Consider the following 22683-nt stretch of genomic DNA (forward strand, 5'->3'; position numbering starts at 1 on the left):
GGTGCCCACGTGGAAGAAAAATATATTTTAAATATATTTTAAAAATACATTCTTAACCTCCCTAGCGGTCTGATTATGTCAGTATTTCTGTGCTCAAAGCGGTACATTTTTTTGCATGGAAATATGTTGTTTTTTTATTGTAGGCCTGTAATTCTTAGGAATAACTCACAGAAATCTGTCCGAACAAGAGTCTAGTAAACATCCCGGGTATGATAAAATTTGAAACACGAAATCATAAATTATAATATAATAAATAATCATAGAAAATAATATATTTAATTCAATAATGTAATCAAACCAAAAACACTGAAATTTGAAATATAGCGCCAAGTTCGCACATCACTGAGCAAAGTCGCAGAATCGTTTTCAGTGTCTGATGACGAATTTCCCCACGAATCATCATCACTCAATTCTGCAAGTGGTTCTGATTTACTATCGCTGTTCTCTAGCCGGTCTAAAACCGCTTTTGACCTAAAGGGACACTTTTTGGACGCCATGGACATTTCTCAGTTTCAAGACAGAAAGAACAGTAAAAATGCAGGCAGGGCACAGGACAAAGCACTCGGGACAAAATGTATGTGAATGCTTTGATACAGTAATGTTATACTATGAGAATTTAGTGTATTGCGTGAATGTCACATTTTTTAATTTCCCGCCGGTTCCGTCCCCCGTACGTCCCGACACTTGCAGGGAACGGAACCCGGAAGACGGATGCCGGAGGAGATGGCCGGGGATGCTGCAGGGGGGACATTGTGGGAGTGAAGGACAAGGTAAGTGCTGGAGGGAATCCTTGAGCAACGCTGCAGGGTATTCCCGAGTGTAGCTCGGGGTTACCGCTTCTGGTACTGAAAGTTAACCCCGAGCTACACTCGAGAATACCACCAGGGGGGTTAATATATTCTTCCCAAATATATTGACATATATTTCAAATACTACAATTTTGGCCATATTCAATATATTTAAAAATATATTTTAATATATTTGTGAATATATTATTAAAAATATATTCAGAAAACATGCTGCAATATGTATCAAAGTGTAATTTGGAATGCATTTACAAGTATATTTAAAAATCTATGTTAAAAAGCATTTTTTTGGATGTTCAAAAATATCTGAAAAATATATTTTGAAAAATATATTTTTAAATATATGCCTTTGAAAAATATATTTTAATTTACATTTTTGGAATACATATTAAAATATATTCATGTAGGCCAATATATTGTAACTATATGTCGCATGTATAATTTTATTTTCTAAATATATTTCTAAAAATATATCTTTTCCATATGGGTTTCTTCGCCCCGAGCCGACGCTTTAATCGGCTGTTGGGTGCTGATGACGCCATCTTGACTAAGGGAAATTGGCAGTGAAGCTTTGCGGTTTCACAGCTGGCTTCCTACTGCGCATGCAGGAAGCGTGCTGTGCTTTGTGAATGGCCCGCAGTTGTTTTGGATCTGTGAAGTGTCCCAGAGGGCTACAGGGGGGGATGGGGGGTGCCGCTGCAAACTGAGCCGGAAGTGGGAGCGGGTTCCTGTCAAAACCAGGTACCCGCTCCACCCCCCAAAAGGTGCCATGCCAAATGTGGCAGCAGAGGGGTTAGGATGCAGATAAGCAGAGATTCCACTTTTGGGTGTAACTCAAAGCTTTAAAGTGGGCCTATTCCAACTATCAGCATCATATTCTAGTTTGCATACTACTTCGTAGTCATGTACAAGGTGGTATTAAAATGTTTCGAGCTTAGTTCTGTAACACACCAACAGATGGCAACACAAGGCTGCACGCGCAGTCACAGGGAGCACAAACATACATAAGTCAGTGTGCCAAAAGACATTGTCCCGTGTACATCGGGAGCTGTGCAACTGGTTCTGTTCTGATCATGTTCATTACCACATCTGCTATTTCATCATGGACAGCAAGTTAGAACAAATGTGAAATTCTGCGTGAGACTAGGCAAATCTGCCACAGAGACGTTTGACATGGTTCGGCAAGTTTACGGTGATGCTGCAATGAGTCGTATCGAGGTATTTTGAGTGGCACGCGTGCTTCAAGAGCAGAAGAACATGACTGGAAGATGACGAGAGACCAGGAAGACGTCTTCCCGAAGATGAAAGTTGATCCAGGGAATATCCTTTTTTTATTGTTTTTTTTTTAATGGGTGAACTGGATGGACGTATGTCTTTTTTCAGCCAGACTAACTATGTAACTATGAACATCCAGATCAAAGTTTGCCATTTTGACAGCATTGCTGAGATCCAGCACTTTGCCCAGTTTCACGCAGAATTTCATGTTTGCTCTTTGTTCTAACTTGCTGTCCATGATGAAACAGCAGATGTGGTAATGCAGGTGGTCAGAATAGCACCTGTTGAACAGCTCCTGATGTACACGGGAAGTTGTATTTTGGCACACTGACTAATGAACGTTGGTGTTCTCTGTGACTTGCGTGCTGCCATCCGTTGACGTGTTACAAAATTAGTCTCGAAACCTTTGGATACCACCTCATATACACACCTTAAATAAATGTTTCTATTACAATTATCATCCTCATCATCTGTTTACACCCTACTTCATTGTAGACATGTGTACAATTTTCATTTCATTTTGGATGCATTCATTTGTTTGTTTCGTCATATTCGTTATGTTAAAATGAAAATTGGCTTATTGCGTCATTTCCACTTCCGAAAATTCTAGTGAATGGAATGCAGATGGTCTTAGGGAGTAATATATGCACCATAGCTTGTGTAGTAAGCAAGCATCAATATCCGGTAAATGGATTTTAATTGTTTTTAAGCTTTGAATAATAACAGGATTATGGTGCTGGAGGCTGCCTCTGGCTTTGGTTCTCTCATACATGCATGCCCCTCCCCCCACCTCTGGAGAGGAACAGTGGGAAGGTTCTGGAACCGAAGGAGCTGAGAAAACCTGCGTTTAAAGTGCTTAAGACCTTCTCACGGAATATAAGAGATTAAAGATTCTCAGTGAGTGCGGTACAATAGGAGGGGAGCATGGAGTGTATTGCACAGAGCATGGAAGAATATTGCACAAGTCACTTTCATTCCAAAATAAATTTATTGCATAATAGACTGTGATATTGGAACTTTTTATATATTTTTAATTTTTTTGTATCGATCACAGAAAGGATTAAGCACGAGTCACTTTTTATTTTGCACAATTGTATTTTTTTTGTATCTTTGCACTTTTGTATAGTATTTGTTACAGCTCTGAAGCTTGTATGCTGTGTATGAATATTGGAGTCAAGAAGCACTTTATTCGCAGTTTTGTAGATTTGCACAGAAATTGATTGAAGATTACTCAGACTCATTGTCTACATGCAGGACATAAGTATTAGCAGATACTGAGCACTTAAAAAAAAATTTCTTATGCAGCACTTTCAATTTTTTATGAAATATTGTAGTGTTTAACAGTACTCATATGATGAACCTTTTGATAGAATCTAATTGGTAATTATAGTAAGCACCACAGCAATTTTCGTTTTATTTTGGATTACCACCTTTTTAGACGAGTAATCAGGGTGCAGTCAGCTACAGAATTATAAATAAATTCCAACAGTGCGGAGTCTTTATATGTTTTAGATATTTGTTATGTTGAACTGATTTGTTTTTGGAATTTATTTTGAATCTTTGGCATTTGTTTCATGTATTCATTGGTCCAGGTGGATTCAAAAAATTTAACAGTTTTCCAGAAGATTGCTATATATTCAACATATTATCGAATCGGATGGATTGGAATCGGAAGGATTCAATATTTTCAAACTCTAGTCCAATCCACCAAGAGAAATGGAATGAGCTGATTGGACAATATTCACTGGCATCATGTGCATCCGAATTAACTCACATGGAAGAAAAATATATTTTAAAAATATTATTCCTAAATATATTGACATATATTTGAAATAATACAATTTTGGCCATAGTCAATATATTTCAAAATATATTTCAATAAATATATATATATTTATTTCAGGTACTTATATAGCGCCGTCAATTTAAACAGTGCTTTACATATATATTGTACATTCACATCAGTCTCTAACCCTCAAGGGGTGTACAATCTAAGGTGTATATATATATATATATATATATATATACACAGTTGTGCTCAAAAGTTTGCATACCCTGGCAGAAATTGTGAAATTTTGGCATTGATATTGAAAATATGACTGATCATGCCAAAAAATGCTCTTTAATTGAAGGATGATGACCATATGAAGCCATTTATTGTCAAATAGTTGTTTGGCTCCTTTTTAAATCATAATCATAACAGAAATCACCCAAATGGCCCGGATCAAAAGTTTCCATACTGTACCCTGGAATGTTTGGCCTTGGTACACACACACAAGGTGACACACACGGGTTAAAATGCCAATTAGAGGTTAATGTCCCACATCTGTGGCTTTTTAAATTGCAATTAGTGTCAGTTTATAAATAGTCAATGAGTTTGTTAGCTCTTACATGGAAGCACTGACTAGGCTAGATACTTAACCATGGGGATCAGAAAAGAACTGTCAAAAGTGCTGTGTAACAAGGTAATGGAACTTTATAAAGATGGAAAAGAACATAAAAAGATATCCAAAGCCTTCAATATGCCAATCACTACTGTTAAATTACCTATTAAGAAGTGGAAAGTTTGGGGATCTCTTCATATCAAGCCAAGTAGAGGTAGACCAAGAAAGATTGCAGCCATAACTGACAGAATAGCTATTTTTACGTTTTGTTTTTATTTTCTAGAAAGAAGATAGAACACAGTGTGGTTGATTTACTAAGAGAGCAAAATCTGATGCAACTGTGCATGGTGTGATAGCTAATCAGCCTCTAACTTCATCTTGTTCAGTTGAACTTTGACCAAAAAAGCCGATTGGTTTCGACTACCAAATTTTTCACTCTCTACGTTTGGTAAATAAACCCCAATTTTGGAAAATTTTGAATTCTGTATGCAAAGAATGTAACAGAACAAGTTACAAGCAGGGGCGGACTGACCATTTGGAAATTGCCCGAGGGCCCGGGTCAGTAGGGGGCCCCATGAGATGCCCCCGGTACCTTTTTCATAGGCTTTTTTGAGTTCGGGCAAGGACACAGGGGCCCCATGATCCCCTATTGCCCGGGGGCCCCATGAGTTGTTAGTCCGCCCCTGGTTACAAGCCACACACCAGAATAGGAAAAAAGGTAAAAAAAAATAGCGGGTAACATCATGCCGCTATTATCACTTTGGTTTAAAGCTGAGGAATAAGCATTTCTTCTGCTGCAACTCATAGCACCCATTCCCCTCTCTTCTGTAACAATGGCGAACCAGCTTGGCCAGAGAAAAATGCCCTTCACACCTACAAAGTGACAGGTACTCAGTCTGTATCCGATAAAGAAATCAGATTTGTATCTAGGCCCTCAGGCTGGACATTTATATTATGGTATACATTAAGTAAAATGTCGCTTTAAAGGGCACTGGTTTGTTAATGGTAAATATGATGCTGTAAAGAAGGGAGCTAATAAAGATACCAGTGATGAAAATGTTATTTTATTCTGAAAATGTCATATTTAAGTCTCTCCTAAAGCAAACTTTGGGACGTAAAAACATAACAAGAGAATCTAGCTGCCTACATTTACATCTGTTTATCAATTCAGCACATCCAGTGACTAGAATCAGGGGGCACTTTGGTACACAAATATAAACCTAGCTTTTGGTGGCTGAGAGCTGGACACTCCTCTCTTACCTTCTAAGGCATGGTTTCTCAACCAGGGTTCCTCCAGAAGTTGCTAAGGGTTCCTTGAGCAATGAGCAATTCCTGCCCCTCAAATAAGTTCCCACTGACACCTTTGATCTTTTTAGCTATCTGTAAGGGGTAATCATTGCCAATCAGGGGAGGACTGACAACTCATGGGGCCCCCGGGCAATAGGGGATCATGGGGCCCCTGTCTCCTTGCTCAAACTCAAAAAAGCCTATGAAAAAGGTACCAGGGGCATCTCATGGGGCCCCCTACTGACCCCAGGCCCTCGGGCAGTGCCCAAGTTTCCAAATGGTCAGTCCGCCCCTGTTCCCAATGACTACGAGTGTGAGGAGCATTCTTCCCACTGACCATCACACTAAAGTATCATAAGCTGAAGATATAGTCATTTTTAGAAGAGGTTCCCTGAGATCAGAAAGCTGTTTAAAGGGTTCCTCTGTACTGAAATGGTTGAGAAAGGCTGTTCTAAGGTGATCTTGACAATGGTGGCAAATCACCAACATTGGATTTGCAAAGAGGCTGCCTATCAGTCTCTATGGAATTGCTCCTTGGGAAGTGGGACAAGTGGGATGTCACTCCCCTTTTGCTCCTTGTCAGGAAAGGCTTGCTGATAGTAAAGGTGAATACTCGTAGCGCACAAATATGCGCATGCGCAGAACAATGACAGGCCGGACAGATGTGCATGTTCTTGGGAATAGGCACGCACACTTGTGTATCCAGGCACATGCCTGTCACTAATGTTGGCGCCAAAAGGACTATTTAAACTGGCTGCAGTTAATGTCTCCTTGCCGTCTGGTCTTTAGCCTCTGCATGTGTATCCTGATCCTTGTGCTAATCCTTGTGCTTGTCTTGTGCTTGTGATACTGAACCAGCTTGTTCCTGACCTCCGCTTTTCTGCTACCTGCCCTGACTTCTGGCTTCTCTTGGATTACTCTTCTGTCTCCTGCTCTTTTCCACTTGATCCTCTGCTGCTGACCTGGCCTGTGACCCGACTATGCTACCTCCTGCCGTCTATGCCTGATTCGCTACCAACCCGGCTCGTCTGACCTCGCATCCTCCACCTTGCTCTCCAGCGATCCATTCACCTAGCACGGCTGCACCCGGATCCTGCTCTCTGCCATCAGTCTGCCCTGCTGTTTCGTCTGCCTGCTGGCTACTGCTGGAACACCAACTACTGGACTGATCACAGGCACTCATACCTTGCCGTGCTCCTGTGGCCGCTGTCCCACTATCAGTAGCCCTCGAGCCAGAGCTGTATGGGAGGCCTGCCTCTTCACATCAGGCTCACTATCCAGGTACATGACACTCCTTCTCTAGAGAGTCAGATTTGGCAGCAATCGAGGCCAATGAGGAAATTATTTCACAGAGATAAGTGGAAAGCTATCCAGCATGTATTACTAGCAGCAGTGTCTGCCGAGAGGTAGCCTAAGCCTCCCTTTTGACTATTTTTTGTAATGGGTGGCCTCATTGGCAAACAACGAGGAATAGAGGGCAGAAAGGGCTAGGCTTTCATCCAGAAAATAAGATTGACTGTTATTTTCAGTTAAGAACCAATATGTTTTAAAAATTGCTCTCACATAGCTGAAAATAAAGACCCTTTCCTTGTGTTAGAGACCTAAAGTCAGTGATTGAAAATACCCAAAAAAAACATACATGTAAAAGAAGACTGTGAATACTTACCTTGCTGAAAACAGTTTCAATCTGGAGAAAATTTCTGATGAAGTCTACCAGGAAACAGTGTCAATCTCTTGGGTCCCACACAGCTCTTCCTGTCTCCTGCTGACCTCCATGTCTTTACAGTGTCCTGCACTGACTAGAAGGCCAGTAGGAGGAATTTATGAGAGCTTCAGGGTACTAAAAGGATAAGCACTCCCGGAAGACTCTGGAGCCAAAAAAGACCCCCCAAAAGCCATACCTATGGAAGAAGAATGTGAATACTTACCCTGCCCATGCCACTGAAAACTGTTTTGATCTGGGGAAAGAGGAGGAATCAGTGACTGCTGTAGGGAACCAAAAGAGCAGCACAGTGGCTAAATGGTTAGCACTTCCGCCTGGCAGTACTAGGGTTGCTGGTTCAAATCCCAACCACGACACCACCTGCCTGGAGTTTGCATGTTCTCCCTGTGCCTGCATGGGTTTCCTCCAGGTACTCTGGTTTCCTCCAACTCTCGAAAGACATGCTGGTAGGTTAATTGGCTCCTGTCTAAATTGGCCCTAGTATATGGATGTGAGTTAGGGACCTTAGATTGTACACCCCTTGAGGATTAGGGACTGATGTGAATGTACAATATATATGTAAAGCACTATGTAAATTGACAGTGCTATATAAGTACCTGAAATAAATAAATATAATAAATAAAAGATAGAGACTCCTGGAAATGCTTCCCAGCAGACTATGGAGACAATTTCTCTGGAGCAATGTTTGAGAATCGGGAAAGATAAGTATTCAGTCTTCTGTTACATATATGCCTTTTTGGGGATCTTTTTAGTTGAAGCGAACCTTCAGTCAAAAATTATACTTTCTGCGATCCCAATCCTTCGTCCTCCAAAATTTAAAATAGCAGAGTGTTTCCTTTTTTTAATTATTTATATTTCCTTTTTTTGACAGGCGGTGAGGAGGAGATATATCATCTCCTCACTGCCTGTTTTAAGCCTATAAAGGTTGAATCACTGCACTGCATGCAATGTATGTGGCGGCAGTGCAGCTTCATACGCTTACATGGGTTGCTTTCGATGACGCTACCGCCCACTGAATGTGACATTGCATTTTATTTTGCTGCGATTGCGAAGCAAAGCATATGTGGTATGTGTACAGTGGCTGCATGCCCTTTTTTTTGAGGGTGGTCAGGGGACAGTAAAACTGTGGCCTTACTCATGTGTAGGACTCCCCCTGACTCCATTCTCACCTAAGTTTGAGCCTCCTGTGATATAGACGTCACGTATTCCAGGAGGCATCCACAGAACCATGAAAAGACAGTTAGTTCCTGATTATGTACAAGAAAAAGATGGCTGTCTGGAAAAGGACTTGTAGTATAGGAGCCATGCATTAGGAGAATTCTGTTTTTCGGGCCATGTTCATATATTTATGCAGCATACAGGGGCGACTGACAACTCATGGGGCCCCCGGGCAATAGGGGCTCATGGGGCCCCTGTGTCCTTGCCCAAACTCAAAAAAGCCTATGAAAAAGGTACCAGGGGCATCTCATGGGACCCCCTACTGACCCCGGGCCCTCGGGCAGTGCCCGAGTTTCCAAATGGTCAGTCCGCCCCTGGCAGCATAAAAAAACACAAAGCCTAAAGGGCACATAAACTATAAGAACTATAATCTTCTTCAATGGCAGGGTCATATTAAAGCTTTGTGAATTGATCCTTTTGCGTACTACTACATATCCTGAACACTATAATAAATATACCAGTTAGAACAGCTTTCCTATTAAAATCAGACATGTGACGTAGTAGAGCAAAAGTATGTATGTGTATATATATATATATATATATATATATATATATATATAGTGTGATATATAATCACGATAATTGTGTCCCTTTATCATAATATAAGGAGGAGTTGCTTTTCATACAAAGCTATATAACTCTTTTAGGACCAGTTAACCACTCCTGAAGTTAGCCGCATTAATTACCAAGGATCAGTTATATGACCCAGGTGTACCACTGACTGAAATGATAGCCCCCTCCCTGTCATCTTTTATTAGAGACAGCAGCCAGTTTTTTCCTGCAGTGCCATCATCATCGCCATCATCATTGAAGTCTCCTGGCGAGAACAAGCAAATCCTCACATTGCTGCAACCAGCAGGCCTCAAGGCCTTTCCAGTCTCTACTGCCAGGCCAGACAGATGAGCCTTCTGCCTCCACCCACAGCGTGTTCATTAATAAAATCTTGTTCGCTGTCACCATGCCAGAATGTAGGGGCATTAGCAGGTGATTAATGGCGGGAATTCTGATCAATCGGAGATGGTGATTCTCTTGAATGCCCTGGATTGCTGCTGTTTTGGTCGGCAATAAATATTAATTAAAATGAGGATTCTTGCAGGAATGCTTAAAAGCCAGCCAAGAATGGAAAACATGGGGGGTGGGGCGAAAATTATAATGCATTCGAACTGTGAAGCAGGGAATGTAAGAATGGTTGAAGCCTGGCAGAATTGGAGGCATTTAGGGGCAAACGTAAAGGGGTGCCTCCAGTAAAGCTGAATATTCATTAAGACATTTTTCAAAGAAATAGTTACCTGTGACTATTTTTTTGTCCATATAGCAGGTGAGTCCACCAACATGCCAAAGGAAATGAGGAGTATTACCTCTGTTTGGTTAAAGGGAGGTCTCAATTTCAGGAACCTCCTGTGGGAGGAACCTACTTTTCATGTGCATGTGAATACACTTGCAAATGTTTTCGGGAATCCTAACTAAGTGTACAAGGATGGGCATGTGCACACGAAAAGTGTGCGCATGCACACGCAAGCATGTCCACAACAGATTCTTGTGTCTAGTTGCCTGCATGGGATCATTGCTGGATGGTCTTTCAGCTTGTTTCTCCGATATCCCTGATCCTGAATCTGCTTGACTCTGTTATTGACTCTGATGGCTGTTGGCTTTCATCGACCTGCCTCTGCCACCTGGTTGTTTATGTCTGCTGCCTACTTGTGTTACCGACCCCGGCCTGGACTTTTGACCAAGATTTTGCCCTTTGATTCTGTACCTCGCTGCCTGCATGTTGCCAACCTCTGTTTACCTCTGACCTTGATCCTGCTTGTAATTTGGTGCCTTCCTGCCCAGGTGTTACCGGACTCGCCTCTGTTCTTAACTGCTCTGGGTGAATTTGAGGTGACCTTATCGCTGCAGTTCTGCTTGCCTGACACCAACACTCCCAAATTCAAGTTCAAAGGTCCAGCTTCCTGACACCTGTTCCCTGTCATTACCTTAGCAGTCAATATCTGAAACTCCCGGGGTGCTCGTATGGGAATTTTGCAAGAGACCACCTCACCATCTCAGGCTCCTTATACAACGCTACATACAATACTCAAGATGCTGACTAAAAAAAAGATGACACAATATGAATTTGAGTTGGTTGCTGGTGGACATATTTCAAGCACAACCTTGCTTTCATTCTTGGTCATTAAATAATTTGCTCCCTTCTCCTGTTGTGCGTTACTGCTCCATCTCACAATGCAGGTCGAAGAGTGATATCAGTGCACTTTGTGTCTGGCTTATATCTTATCTCAGCTGTTGTTAAACAGTTTGGAAGAGTTATTGTAACAACTAGAGCTGGCCATACATGTAGAGATTTCTCCAGTGATAACCCCATCCATGCTAAACAGCATAGATGAATGGATCTTACCCTGCCGTCTATTGGCAGTGGACTGTTGCTGCATTCATAAACACTAGCTTAACTTGCCCTCCTGAAACTGTTCAAATCCTTAAATCACAGTGCAAATATATTTGGTATCTAGCTGAGTCCCTTTAATCACTTGTGCTCCGGAAGGTTTGACCCCTTTCATGACCAGACCATTTTCGTTATTTTGCACAGAGCTACTTTAACTGGTAATTGTTTGGTCATGTAACAAAGAAATAAAACTGTATATCAGTTTTTCACACAAATAGTTTTATTTTGGTGGTAATTAATCACCACTGGGTTTTTTTATTTTTTACAATAAAAACAAAAAAAGACCAAAAATCTTGAAAAAAAATATGTGTATATTGATTGGTTTGTGAGAAAGTGTCTACAAACTGTGATAGAGCGGTGGGCAATCTGGCACTAACTGACAATGGGTGGGAGACAGACTAACTGACACTGACATCATTAGTGACACTAATATAGTGATCAGTGATAATACTATATACTTTCACTGTAGTAAGGACACTGGCTGGGAAGCTGTTAATATCGTGGGGTAATCAAGGGGTAAAGTGTGCCTGACAAGAGTTAATGTGTGTAATATGTGCTGCTTTTTACTAAAGATCAGTTGGTTTCTTCTCCACAGATTGTTCTCTCTGTACAGAACCCTGTGTTATTTGTCCTGGTTCACACTTGTGCGGGCCATGCGGCCCGTGTTTGAGTGGGTACAGCAACCCATTCATTTGAATGGGCTGCCATGCCTACTTTTTCCACAAAAAACAGGACTTATTCGACCCAAGACAGGGGTCGGATAAGTTCTATGTAATATATATAATTGCGTAAATCAGTCCGTCAACTTAGGGAAGACCTTCTTACGGGTGTCGAGATCCTCATTCTACTCTCTGTCTTCCATCCCCTCTATATCTGTCACCTATTGACGCAATTTTAGCAACCAAGGGGGTAAGGAGAAAATTATAAAATGTATAGGTTAGTTTTTCGGGATCATCGCCAAAAACAATTTCCAACAGGGGCACAGGCAACAACTCTGGATATGTGTTAGGAAATTGGGTCCTTACAGTATGTCAGAGTTGGATATAACAAAACAACATGTAAAAGAGAATTTGTCTTCTAGTGCAAATGTTAGAGGCCTACAGAGTTTGGTAAGGATGCCAGTTCAGGTATATAAGTTCAGGTATATATTTGTTGTGTCATAGAGGGGTGAATGCATGCAGGTTAGGGAGATTTAGTTCAGACACGGCCACTTCAAAGACACATTGATAATGGTACAGAAGGCTAGCATGGTTAAGAGTCATATTAGTACACCTTGCAGGACAACCTGCAGGGGGTGAAGTGTAGGATATGTAGCGGGTTCACAAATTATAGTCTGGTACCTTAATTTGTTTGACTTATCCACATGGTAGAAATTAAGATGATGGGATAAGTAGATGCTGGGCCACGGGGTAATACAAAAATGTGGTAATACAGCTCTTCCTAGGATCAATGGATTTTTAAGGACATGCCAGGGTAGTTTGTGTCTGCTATTGCCCCAATCAAAAGCTCTAAGAATAGTATCCATAATCCTAAAGAACTTCAAGGGTAAATAAATGGTACAGGTTGCACAGAATTGTGGGTAGCAGAACCATCTTAATCAGATTAATTCTCCCCATCGGTGCCCATCTCTTTGGGCATAGAGAGGTTTTTTTATCCAATGACATATAATCAGTGGGTGACCTGGTGGTGCATACCCCTAAATATTGCAGTAAGATTACTCTAGCAAAGGGAAGAGATGCCTGTTCCCTAGATGACAGAAATCTAGGACTTGTCCCAGTTGGTTTTTAGGCAAGAGTATTCCTCTGATTGCTGTAAAATTTGTAGGACAGCTGGTAGTGAGGGGCCAGAATCTTCCAGGTAAAGAAGCATATCATCGGCATACAGTCCTAGGTCACACCACCAAATGACCCAGATGTAATCCCTGCACCGAGGGGTTAGACCTGATAGAGATCACTAGGGATTCTGCAGCCAGGGCATATAGGAAGGGGGAGAGTGGGCAACCCTGGTGTATGTCCCTAAAAAGGGGTAGACCCAGCCATTTGCACAAAGCTTAGCTAATGGGGCCTGATATAACAACTGCAGGTCAAGGTGATTTAAACTACATTAAGGTATTGTATTGTACTTGCAACATCACCCCTCATTTTTTGTTCTGCTATTACAGGGAGAGGAAGCATGGTAAGATTTCCTTAACTGGGTCATAGACATCAATAAAAACTTTGCAAAAGTTCTCCATATGGCCAAAGTTATATGGACACTCCTCCAAATTATGGAATGCATGGTTCAATGCCATTTGGTGTGGAGAGACACAAGTACCCTGCCCAGAGCCCTGACCTCAACCTAAATGAACAACTTTGGCTTGAACTGGTACACCTATTGGAAGCCAGGTCTTCTGACCGAACATCAGTACCTGACCTCACAAATGTTCTTTTGGTTAAATTAGCACAGATTCTAACAGACACCCTCCAAAATCTTGTGGAAAGTCTTCCCAGAAGAATGGAGGCTGTTATAACTGCAAAGGAAGGGCCAACTTCATGTTAAAGTGTTACTAAACCCACAGCAGTAAAGTTTTTAATCTTACTATTTTGAGTTTAGTGCTCACTTACCTTGTTGTTTACAGTAAAATCAGTTTGTATATGCAGTAAAGCATGTTAGTTATACTCACTGTGGAACCTAAGGGGTTAATCCTCTGCATTGTGTAAAAAATTGGTTTGATCCTGTCTTCTCTGATCCTCCCTTTCTTCCACAGTCCCCAATCCATCTGCTGATAGACCATAGCCTTGGGGCAAGCTGCAACATGCTCAGTTTGGTGAGAGAGGTTTTTTTTTTCTTGGAAGAGTTCATGTGATCAGCACAGGGCCAATCAGCACTGTCCAGACAGAGAATCAAAGGACAATCGCAGGAGAATGAAAACTCCTCCTACAAGCTTTAATCAGTGCTCTGCCGGACACTGATAGAAATCACAAGACTGTTCTAACTGCTGATAACAAAAGGTATTTAGCAGTTTATGTTTACTAAAATAATTGCATTTCCATGTTCTGTGTACTGTGGGAGATCAGATATAGTGAATGCAGGGTCCGGGTTTACTAACACATTAAGCCCACAGTTTTGGAAAAGGATATCCAAAAAGTTCATATACTGTAGGTGTAATGGTCAGTTATCCACAAACATTTGCCATTATAGTGTATTACCCTTCTTAAATCTACCCCAGACTTGTATAAATGAAGGATTTCTTGTTGTAAGTATAGAATTAGTAGAGTACTGTTCCGTGTTAGCCATTGACTTATGTAAATATGGCAAAGCGAGGATGGAGAAATGTGAAAGTCAAAGATCACTTTAAGGTAATTGTTATAATAATAATTCAAATTATGTACTCGCTGAAAAAAATACTTTTGTTTCCCTTTAGCTGTAACCTTGCAGGTCCTCAGAGCAGTTATATTGACATTTCCACTGCGGTACAAACCCTTTAATTATCCTACATTACAGCTGGTGCATTGCCTATATCTACTCTAAGTTCTCGGAATATATTACCTTGCTTAGTAGTGAGTTTGGTTGAAAATTATTATTATTTGTATTGACCTCTGTGGATTAAAATGTAGCAAAACTCATAAACTACATTTATTAGTTTTCATGGGAATGTCTTCATTCTACAAACTAACTCATTAGAGTCCTATGTGCATGTTTTCCAGGCACGTATCAAGTACTGAAGAGAAAGGTCAGAAACTGAGGACTAAATCCTATAAAAAGGTACCCATACACCTAAAACGGAAGAGTAGACTTACAAATTAACATGTAATTTATATTATTTTTCCATCATGTTTATGAAATAAATATGTTTCAAATAAATATTTAATACAGGTCACATCTGTGCCACTGCAGAGAAATTAGACAAGACAGAAATGCCTGTTCACTTTTTGGCTACTTCTTTAAAACTGAAAATCTATACAGCTCTAGGGCTAGGAAAGGTGGAGGATGTGTCCCTCCCCTGACAGGAAAGGTTTCACCCCCTTCATGACCAGGGCATTGCTATTCAGCGCTGTGCTACTTTAACTGGCTATTGCTTGGTCATGCAACACTGTACCCAAATGAAATTTCCATAATTTTTTCTCAAAAATAAAGCATTCTTTTAGTGGTATTTAATCGCCAGAGTGTTTTCTATGTTTTGCTACATAAACGAAAAAATAACAAAAATGTTTTAAAAAATAAAAGTTTTCTTAGCTACTGTTATAAAGTTTTGCAAATAAATAATCTTTTTTTATAGATTTAGGCCAAAATGTATTCTGCTACATTTCTATGGTAAAAAAATTACCCAGATCAGTGTATATTATTTAGTATGTTTTAAAGTTAAAGTCTGCAAACTAGGGTATATATATATTTGAAAATTGATAAATCCTGATGTACTGATGGCGTATCTCATTTCTTGAGGCCCTAATGCCAGAACAGTACATATCACACTGACATTGGTCAGCCTGAGAGCAACAGGCAGGATCGGAGTGCCGGATCCACAGGACTGATCGGGGAAGTGTGATCTCTGGACTGAACGTCACCATCATCCGGGGAGAAGTTGAAGGTGTCAGAGCTGCACCAGGATGCACCATGAGGAGGTCTCCCCCCTGCTACGACCCCGATATGGCTAATGGCGTTCAATTGAAATGCCAGTGTAAAGCCTGTATTTGCCTCCTGTGATTTGGAGTCTTTGATGACCCACCGTGAGAGGGATGCCCACCACTTGGTCTTCGATGGATCTGACATCTGCGATGATTATTTCTACATCCGCATAATCCATGCGTTTCTGGTGAGTACTATTATTTGAAGCAGTAAAATTCTGGAAGTTTTCATCAAATCCAGACAACACCGCAGATATCGCATAGACTTTATACTGCCTTTAATTCATTTTGAGCGCTGCACTGTTATTATTTACATTTATAAGTACATATACCTCTCAAATTACCCCTTTTTGGAAGTAAACAGCGCAAGGTATTTAGTAAGAGGCATGGCAAGTTTTTTAAAGTTGTAATTTTTGGTCACAATTTTTTTTGAAAATTGAGAAATTAAAACATTTTTTTCACATTTTTTTAAATACTTTTACAAATGCAGTATAGCATCAGATTCATCATATGACTGGTGTGGTGGTGATGGTCTATCTCATTTCGTGAGGTCCTAATGCCAAAACAGTACATATACCTCCCAAATTACCCCTTTTTGGAAGTAAACAGCCCAAGGTATTTAGTAAGAGGTATGGCAAGTTTTTTTAAAGTTGTTATTTTTTGTCACAATTTTTTTGAAAATTGAGAAATTTTCACTTTTTTTTAAATACTTTTACAGGTGCAGTATAGCATCATCATATGACTGGGGTGGCGGTGATCAAGGACACTGACTGGTGAGAGTATGTAAAAAAAAATAATAGATCATTTTGTATTTAATTTTAAACAGGTTTTTTTTACTATTTTTTTTTTACATACTTCCATCATAGTAGTGCAGTGTCACCATAGTGATACTGTACTACTCTGGGGGAGATGATCATGGGTTTTTTTTACACTGTTATTGCTTATACAGTGATGATCACTGTATAAGCAGTAGTGTTAGCTGTCAAGAATGGGGTAACATTCATGAACAGCTTGCTTACAGTTGTGATCTGTGATTGGCTACAGCTAAAAACATGGTGCAGGTAGCCAGGTACCATGTGATTGCTGTGGGCCAATCATAGATTACAACTGTAAGGAAGTTTATTTATATTATTATCATGTGATCGCTAAGATTAGTCATAGCAATCAGATGATACCCCAACCGCTCATAGCGGCCAGGTACCGAGCACTGTGATCCGCTGTATCTGATAATTGTACCTGTTCATGCTGCCCCTCCCGCAGTAAAAGTACTGTGAGCGGTCAGCAAGAGGTTAAACAATTCACTGCCAGAGCTGTTTTTGCATTCTTTTGCTTATGTATTTAAAAAGTAACTGTAGGCCTGAAGCTTGCTTAAAACCTCCAACAATTAAATCGTTTTTGAAAGCCATAAAAGCGGTAAAAGTATTTTTTTTTTAAATGTGAAAAAAAATTACAGCAGTTCCAATTATATAATGTCACATAATATTTGTGCACCAGTTTAACAGGAGCAAATTCTCAGTAAAAAATATTGTAGGGCACACAAGCATAATATTTTACCAAATTTTTGCTGATTTATAAAATAAGAGGTTGTGCCATGTAAGTAGATACCAAACATGTCAAGCTTTAAAATTTCAAGTGCTGGTAAAAAGATGATGAACTTCAGTAGTATAAATTTGCCATTGGTGATGCTGTAAAAGCAGGAAGAAGGGTCAGCCGCACACCGGAGGATTGATGAATATAGTGTATATTTATTGATCCATAGGACACACAAAACACCAGGACATGAATACAGGACCTGTTAACGCATTTCACACGATCTCGTGCTTAATCATAACATAGAAAACAACAAAAATGTACACTATATTAATCAATCCTCCGGTGTGTGGCTGACCCTTCTTCCTGTTGTATCGTGTGTGGTGGCGAGCCAGAGCCTGCCCCTGTTGTAGATTGATCTCTAATGTTTGCCTGAGCGGTATACCTCTGTTCTTTGGATGCTGTAAAAGCCCCTCTGGGTCATCAGTTTAGAGTTACTGTGAACAATGGCCCTAGAATTAATGCTTTCACTTTGACATGTGTGCCAATATGTAACATATGTAGCATGCATGATGTTTTCATACATAGGCAACGTGTATGTGATGGCAGGACAGGAAGGGCTCAAAATAAATTTCTGGTGGGTTTTTTAAGTGCTTGGGTGTAACTTTTGACTTTTTTTTTTCACCAAAAGTTTATTAAAATTACATAGGGGACAAAACGTCCTACCTTTTGCTGTTCCATTTCTGTCTGCAGACCCCAAGGCACTGTAAGACATATTAGTGAAGTAGGGGTCATCGGGAAGACCCATAGTGGCCACAAGGGGACCTGGTGTTTGACCAGCCAGAGGAGTAGAATTGGATTGGTGTTGAGATGTTTGCTACAGTGTGAAATGTTATCAAAATTGCCAATGAACTAATATTTATGAAGCCGTTTTCTTTCCAGGATAGTTCTTTTGTACTTCTGTAAACCTAACATCAGGGTTACTTTAAATTGTACAAATTTAGTGCTAATGAACTTAAACTATGCTCAGCCTGCCCTAATTGCAGCTCAATGTGGCCAATTCCTTCCCCTTTCAGACAAAGCCTACACTCACCCAAAACTCAAAGACCAAAGACTGTTAAGAATTGTATTTCTGACCCTATTAACCTGTATTATCTCTCCTGAGGCTCGTCTCTGTTTGCTGCCTCCCAACAGGAAGGAATCTGATACACTGGCACAGACATGCTGAATATATAATTCTCACGGGTTCCGCCAGTAATATTTCCACCGCCTGAACAGCTTCATGTAATCTCTGCTCGTTATCATCAATAATTACCGACCTTATGCACATATCACTGACTGCATGATTAAACACGCCAACATCGCATGGCTGCCAACACATTAGGAGAGCGAGAGTGTAATGGCAAATTAAAGGGCCTGAAGTCAGATGGAAATGACCTTTAAGGCAAATGGCAATATACAAAGTGCATTTACCCTTAACAAATAATCAGAAATCACGCATAATTAGTTTCCCATTGGAGTGCGGAAAGGTAAAACCTGATTGGCTGTTAAAAACTAATCATCCTTCTGAACAGAGTAATACAGACATATGCTTAGGCAGGGGCCATATACAGTGAGGAACAGAAGTATTTGAACACCCTGCGATTTTGCAAGTTCTCCCACTTACAAATCATGGAGGGGTCTGAAATTCACATTGTAGGTGCATTCCCACTCTGAGAGACAGAATTAAAAAAAAAATTTCAGGAAATCACATTGTATGATTTTTAAAGAATTTATTTGTCTTGCACTGCTGAACATAAGTATTTGAACACCTAAGAAACAGCAAGAATTCTGGCTCTTAAAGACCTGTTACTGTGCCTTTAAAAAGTCCACCTCTACTCCACTGATTAATCTAACTTAGTAGCACGTGCCTGAGCTCTTTAAAGACACCTGTCCACCCCACAGTCAGTCAGACGCCAACTACCACCATGGGCAAGACCAAAGAGCTGTCAAAAGACACCAGAGACAAAATTGTGGACCTCCACAAGGCTGGAAAGGGCTACGGGGCAATTGCCAAGCAGCTTGGTGAAAATAGATCAACTGTTGGAGCAATTGTTAGAAAATGGAAGAGGCTAAAGACGACTGTCAGTCTCCCTCGGACTGGGGCTCCATGCAAGATCTCACCTCGTGGGGTATCACTGATGATAAGAAAGGTGAGAAATCAGCCCAGAACTACAAGGGAGGAGCTGGTCAATGACATGAAGAGAGCTGGGACCGCAGTTTCAAAGGTCACTGTTGGTAGAACACTACGCCGTCATGGTTTCAAATCATGCATTGCACGGAAGGTTCCCCTGCTCAAGTCATCACATGTCCAGGCCTGTCTGAAGGTTGCCAATGACCATCTGGATGATCCAGAGGAGGCATGGGAGAAAGTCATGTGATCAGATGAGACCAAAGTAGAACTTTTTGGTCTAAACTTCAGTCGTCGTGTTTGGAGGAAAAAGAAGGATGAGTTGCATCCCAAGAACACCATCCCTACTGTGAAGCATGTGGGTGGTAACATCATGCTTTGGGGGTGCTTTTCTGCGAAGGGGACAGGATGACTGCACTGTATTAAGGAGAGGATGAATGGGGCCATTTATTGTGAGATTTTGAGCAACAACCTCCTTCCCTCAGTCAGAGCATTGAAGATGGGTCGTGGCTGGGTCTTCCAACATGACAACGACTCGAAGCACACAGCCAGGATAACCAAGGAATGGCTCCGTAAGAAGCATATCAAGGTTCTGGAGTGGCCTAGCCAGTCTCCAGACCTAAATCCAATAGAATATCTTTGGAGGGAGCTGAAACTCCGTGTTGCTCAGCGACAGCCCCGAAACCTGACAGATCTAGAGGAGATCTGTGTGGAGGAGTGGGCCAGAATCCCTGTTGCAGTGTGTGCCAACCTGGTCAAGAACTACAGGAAGCGTTTGACGTCTGTAATTGCAAACAAAGGCTTCTGTACCAAATATTAACACTGATTTTCTCAGGTGTTCAAATACTTATGTTCAGCAGTGCAAGACAAATAAATTCTTTAAAAATCATACAATGTGATTTCCTGAATTTTTTTTTAAATTCTGTCTCTCAGAGTGGGAATGCACCTACAATGTGAATTTCAGACCCCTCCATGATTTCTAAGTGGGAGAACTTGCAAAATCGCAGGGTGTTCAAATACTTCTGTTCCTCACTGTAACAAAAGTCTCAATGCCTTAACGTATAAATAAAAGGCAAAACTTTAATTTTTAGTTTTGGATAGAGCAAAGAGGGATTAGAACACCTGTCGGGTTTATATTGCTGCCTGTGCCCCTTTAGGGAGATTCGCCTTCTCTATTTTTTCTGGTGACTTTTATCACTTAGAGTTACAAAATCCCAACCAGAACTGGAATACAGGGAAAATCTTCCAATGGATACAATAGTTCTGGTGACAACTACTTTGTTTATGGGATAGGAAGTGAAGGGAAAACTCCCAATGGGTCACAGCTGGCAACTGCCCCCTTTACTTACTTACTTACTTACTTACTTTACTAATGAAAAAAAATGTGCACTTAAAGCTGGACTCCAGCAGATATAAAATATGTATTTTTAATTTTTTATTGTAAATACATGCAGTGTAAGTACCTGAATATAACTAAGTATCAGCCTCTTGCATGTGGGGAGGGAAATGCAACACACAGAGCTAATTAGTTGTGCGTAGTGCAAGGAGCATGCTGGTAGGAGTAGTCAGCACAGTGAATCTAGGTTCACACCTCTGCGTTTTCCGTTGCGTTTTGCAGAAACACACAGCAGTCCATTTAACATGATTTCCCATGGGACAGGTTCACATCTCTGTGTTTTCACCCAGTGCGTTTTTTGGAAAGGGTCAGGGAGTTTTTTAAATGCAAAACGTTGCATTTTTGGTTTTATACACTTCAGTGGAGATGCTGCAGAAAAGCATGTGGTGTGGTTTTTATGCGTTTTTGATGCATTTTGCATTTGAATCTGCCCAGCAACAAGTTGGAAAACAAAAAACAAAACACATCAAAATACAAAAAAAATGCATGTGAAAAATGCAAAACGCACCGGAAAAAGCACTGCAGAAACAGATCAAACAAACTGATAGGTGTGAACCTGGCATGAGAGAGAGCTAAGCTTATCAGTGTGCCGCTTCTCCTTTCCTTGTCCAGTCAAAGGCTGGGGGAGAGAAAAGGCCTGAAAATGTTACCAAACTACAGCAGAGAAAAATCATGTCTTTTGCTCTGCATGACAGAACTAGATAACCAGAAATATAAATCTTTTGTCAGGTAAAAAAAGCTGACATACTTTATCTGTATGTATTTTTTTTATGCATTCATCTGCTTTGCTCAGTGCTGAAATTTAAAGATACCATAAAGAGAATTACACAAATAAACAAATTAAAATGTATAAGAAAATATAAATGTATAAGATATTATATTATATTCATAAATAGTCTAGTGTAGACTAGTGATGGTCAAATTTCTTGATATAGGGGATCTCAAGTGCATCCACCAACAGGGCTGCGCAAAAAAAATCAGTGAATATTCATTCCTAGAGATAGCAGACACACAACAGGATGAAGTAAAAGGCTATGGGCATGATCCAAGAGATAGTTAGAGAATGTGGACATTATACAGGACATGATCAGACACTGTGGACATAACACAAGACATGGTCAGAGATTGAGGACATGATGCAAGAGAGAATGTGAACATGCTATCAGAGTTGTTGGAGACTGGGGACATGCTTCAGGAGATAGCCAAAGACTGGAGACATATTACATTAGGCTTCTAGAAAATCACTACTATAATAGGGCAATAGGAAACAGAGATTAGTGTCTTCAAGGGCCCCAAGGGCTGCACCAAAAAATGAAAAAGGGCTGCAGATTGGGCACCAGGGGTCTAGAAACTTCAACATTTCATCATTTTCCCATTAAGGGACAACACTGTTTCAATGCACCCATTCCTGATTCAGTATGAATTCCCTACAGCAGTCATTGATATATTGCATGTGTTTTATATTTTACTCCATCACTTTCATCTGCATTTGCAAAGAGTAGATGTTCATCTATCAATGCATACGTGTTTTGGGGAAAGAATAATCAGAATGATCATTAAATCAAGGTATCCAAAATAACTTAACACGTATAATCTATCCTAGTCAATGTCCAAGTTTTAGACTGTCAACCCATGCAAAGGGACTAGAAAGATGAAAGGACAGATAGAATAATCCCATATACAGTATATAAATGAAGTGTAGGGAAGAGGTTTTCAATATATACCTCCACCAACATATGCCTTGTTGTACATATTGGGTGATGGGAAGAAGGGGCAGCAGACAAGCACAGAGAAGATAAGTAGCAGTGGAAGTGGGCAATCAAGAGAACCTTGTGCTTTGCCCATTTAGG

At 40.5% G+C, this 22683-nt stretch overlaps 1 protein-coding gene across 3 annotated transcripts in view; it reads right to left on the reverse strand.

Annotated features, from left to right (window-relative positions):
* Positions 1–22683, reverse strand: part of GRIK5 (glutamate ionotropic receptor kainate type subunit 5) — a 535332-nt gene that overhangs the window by 84392 nt on the left and 428257 nt on the right. The window lies entirely within an intron of this gene.

The sequence above is a fragment of the Staurois parvus genome, unplaced genomic scaffold (assembly GCF_062004578.1).
Source record: "Staurois parvus isolate SC_StPar_1 unplaced genomic scaffold, SC_StPar_1.0 ptg000423l, whole genome shotgun sequence".
Classification (NCBI taxonomy): Eukaryota; Metazoa; Chordata; class Amphibia; order Anura; family Ranidae; genus Staurois; species Staurois parvus.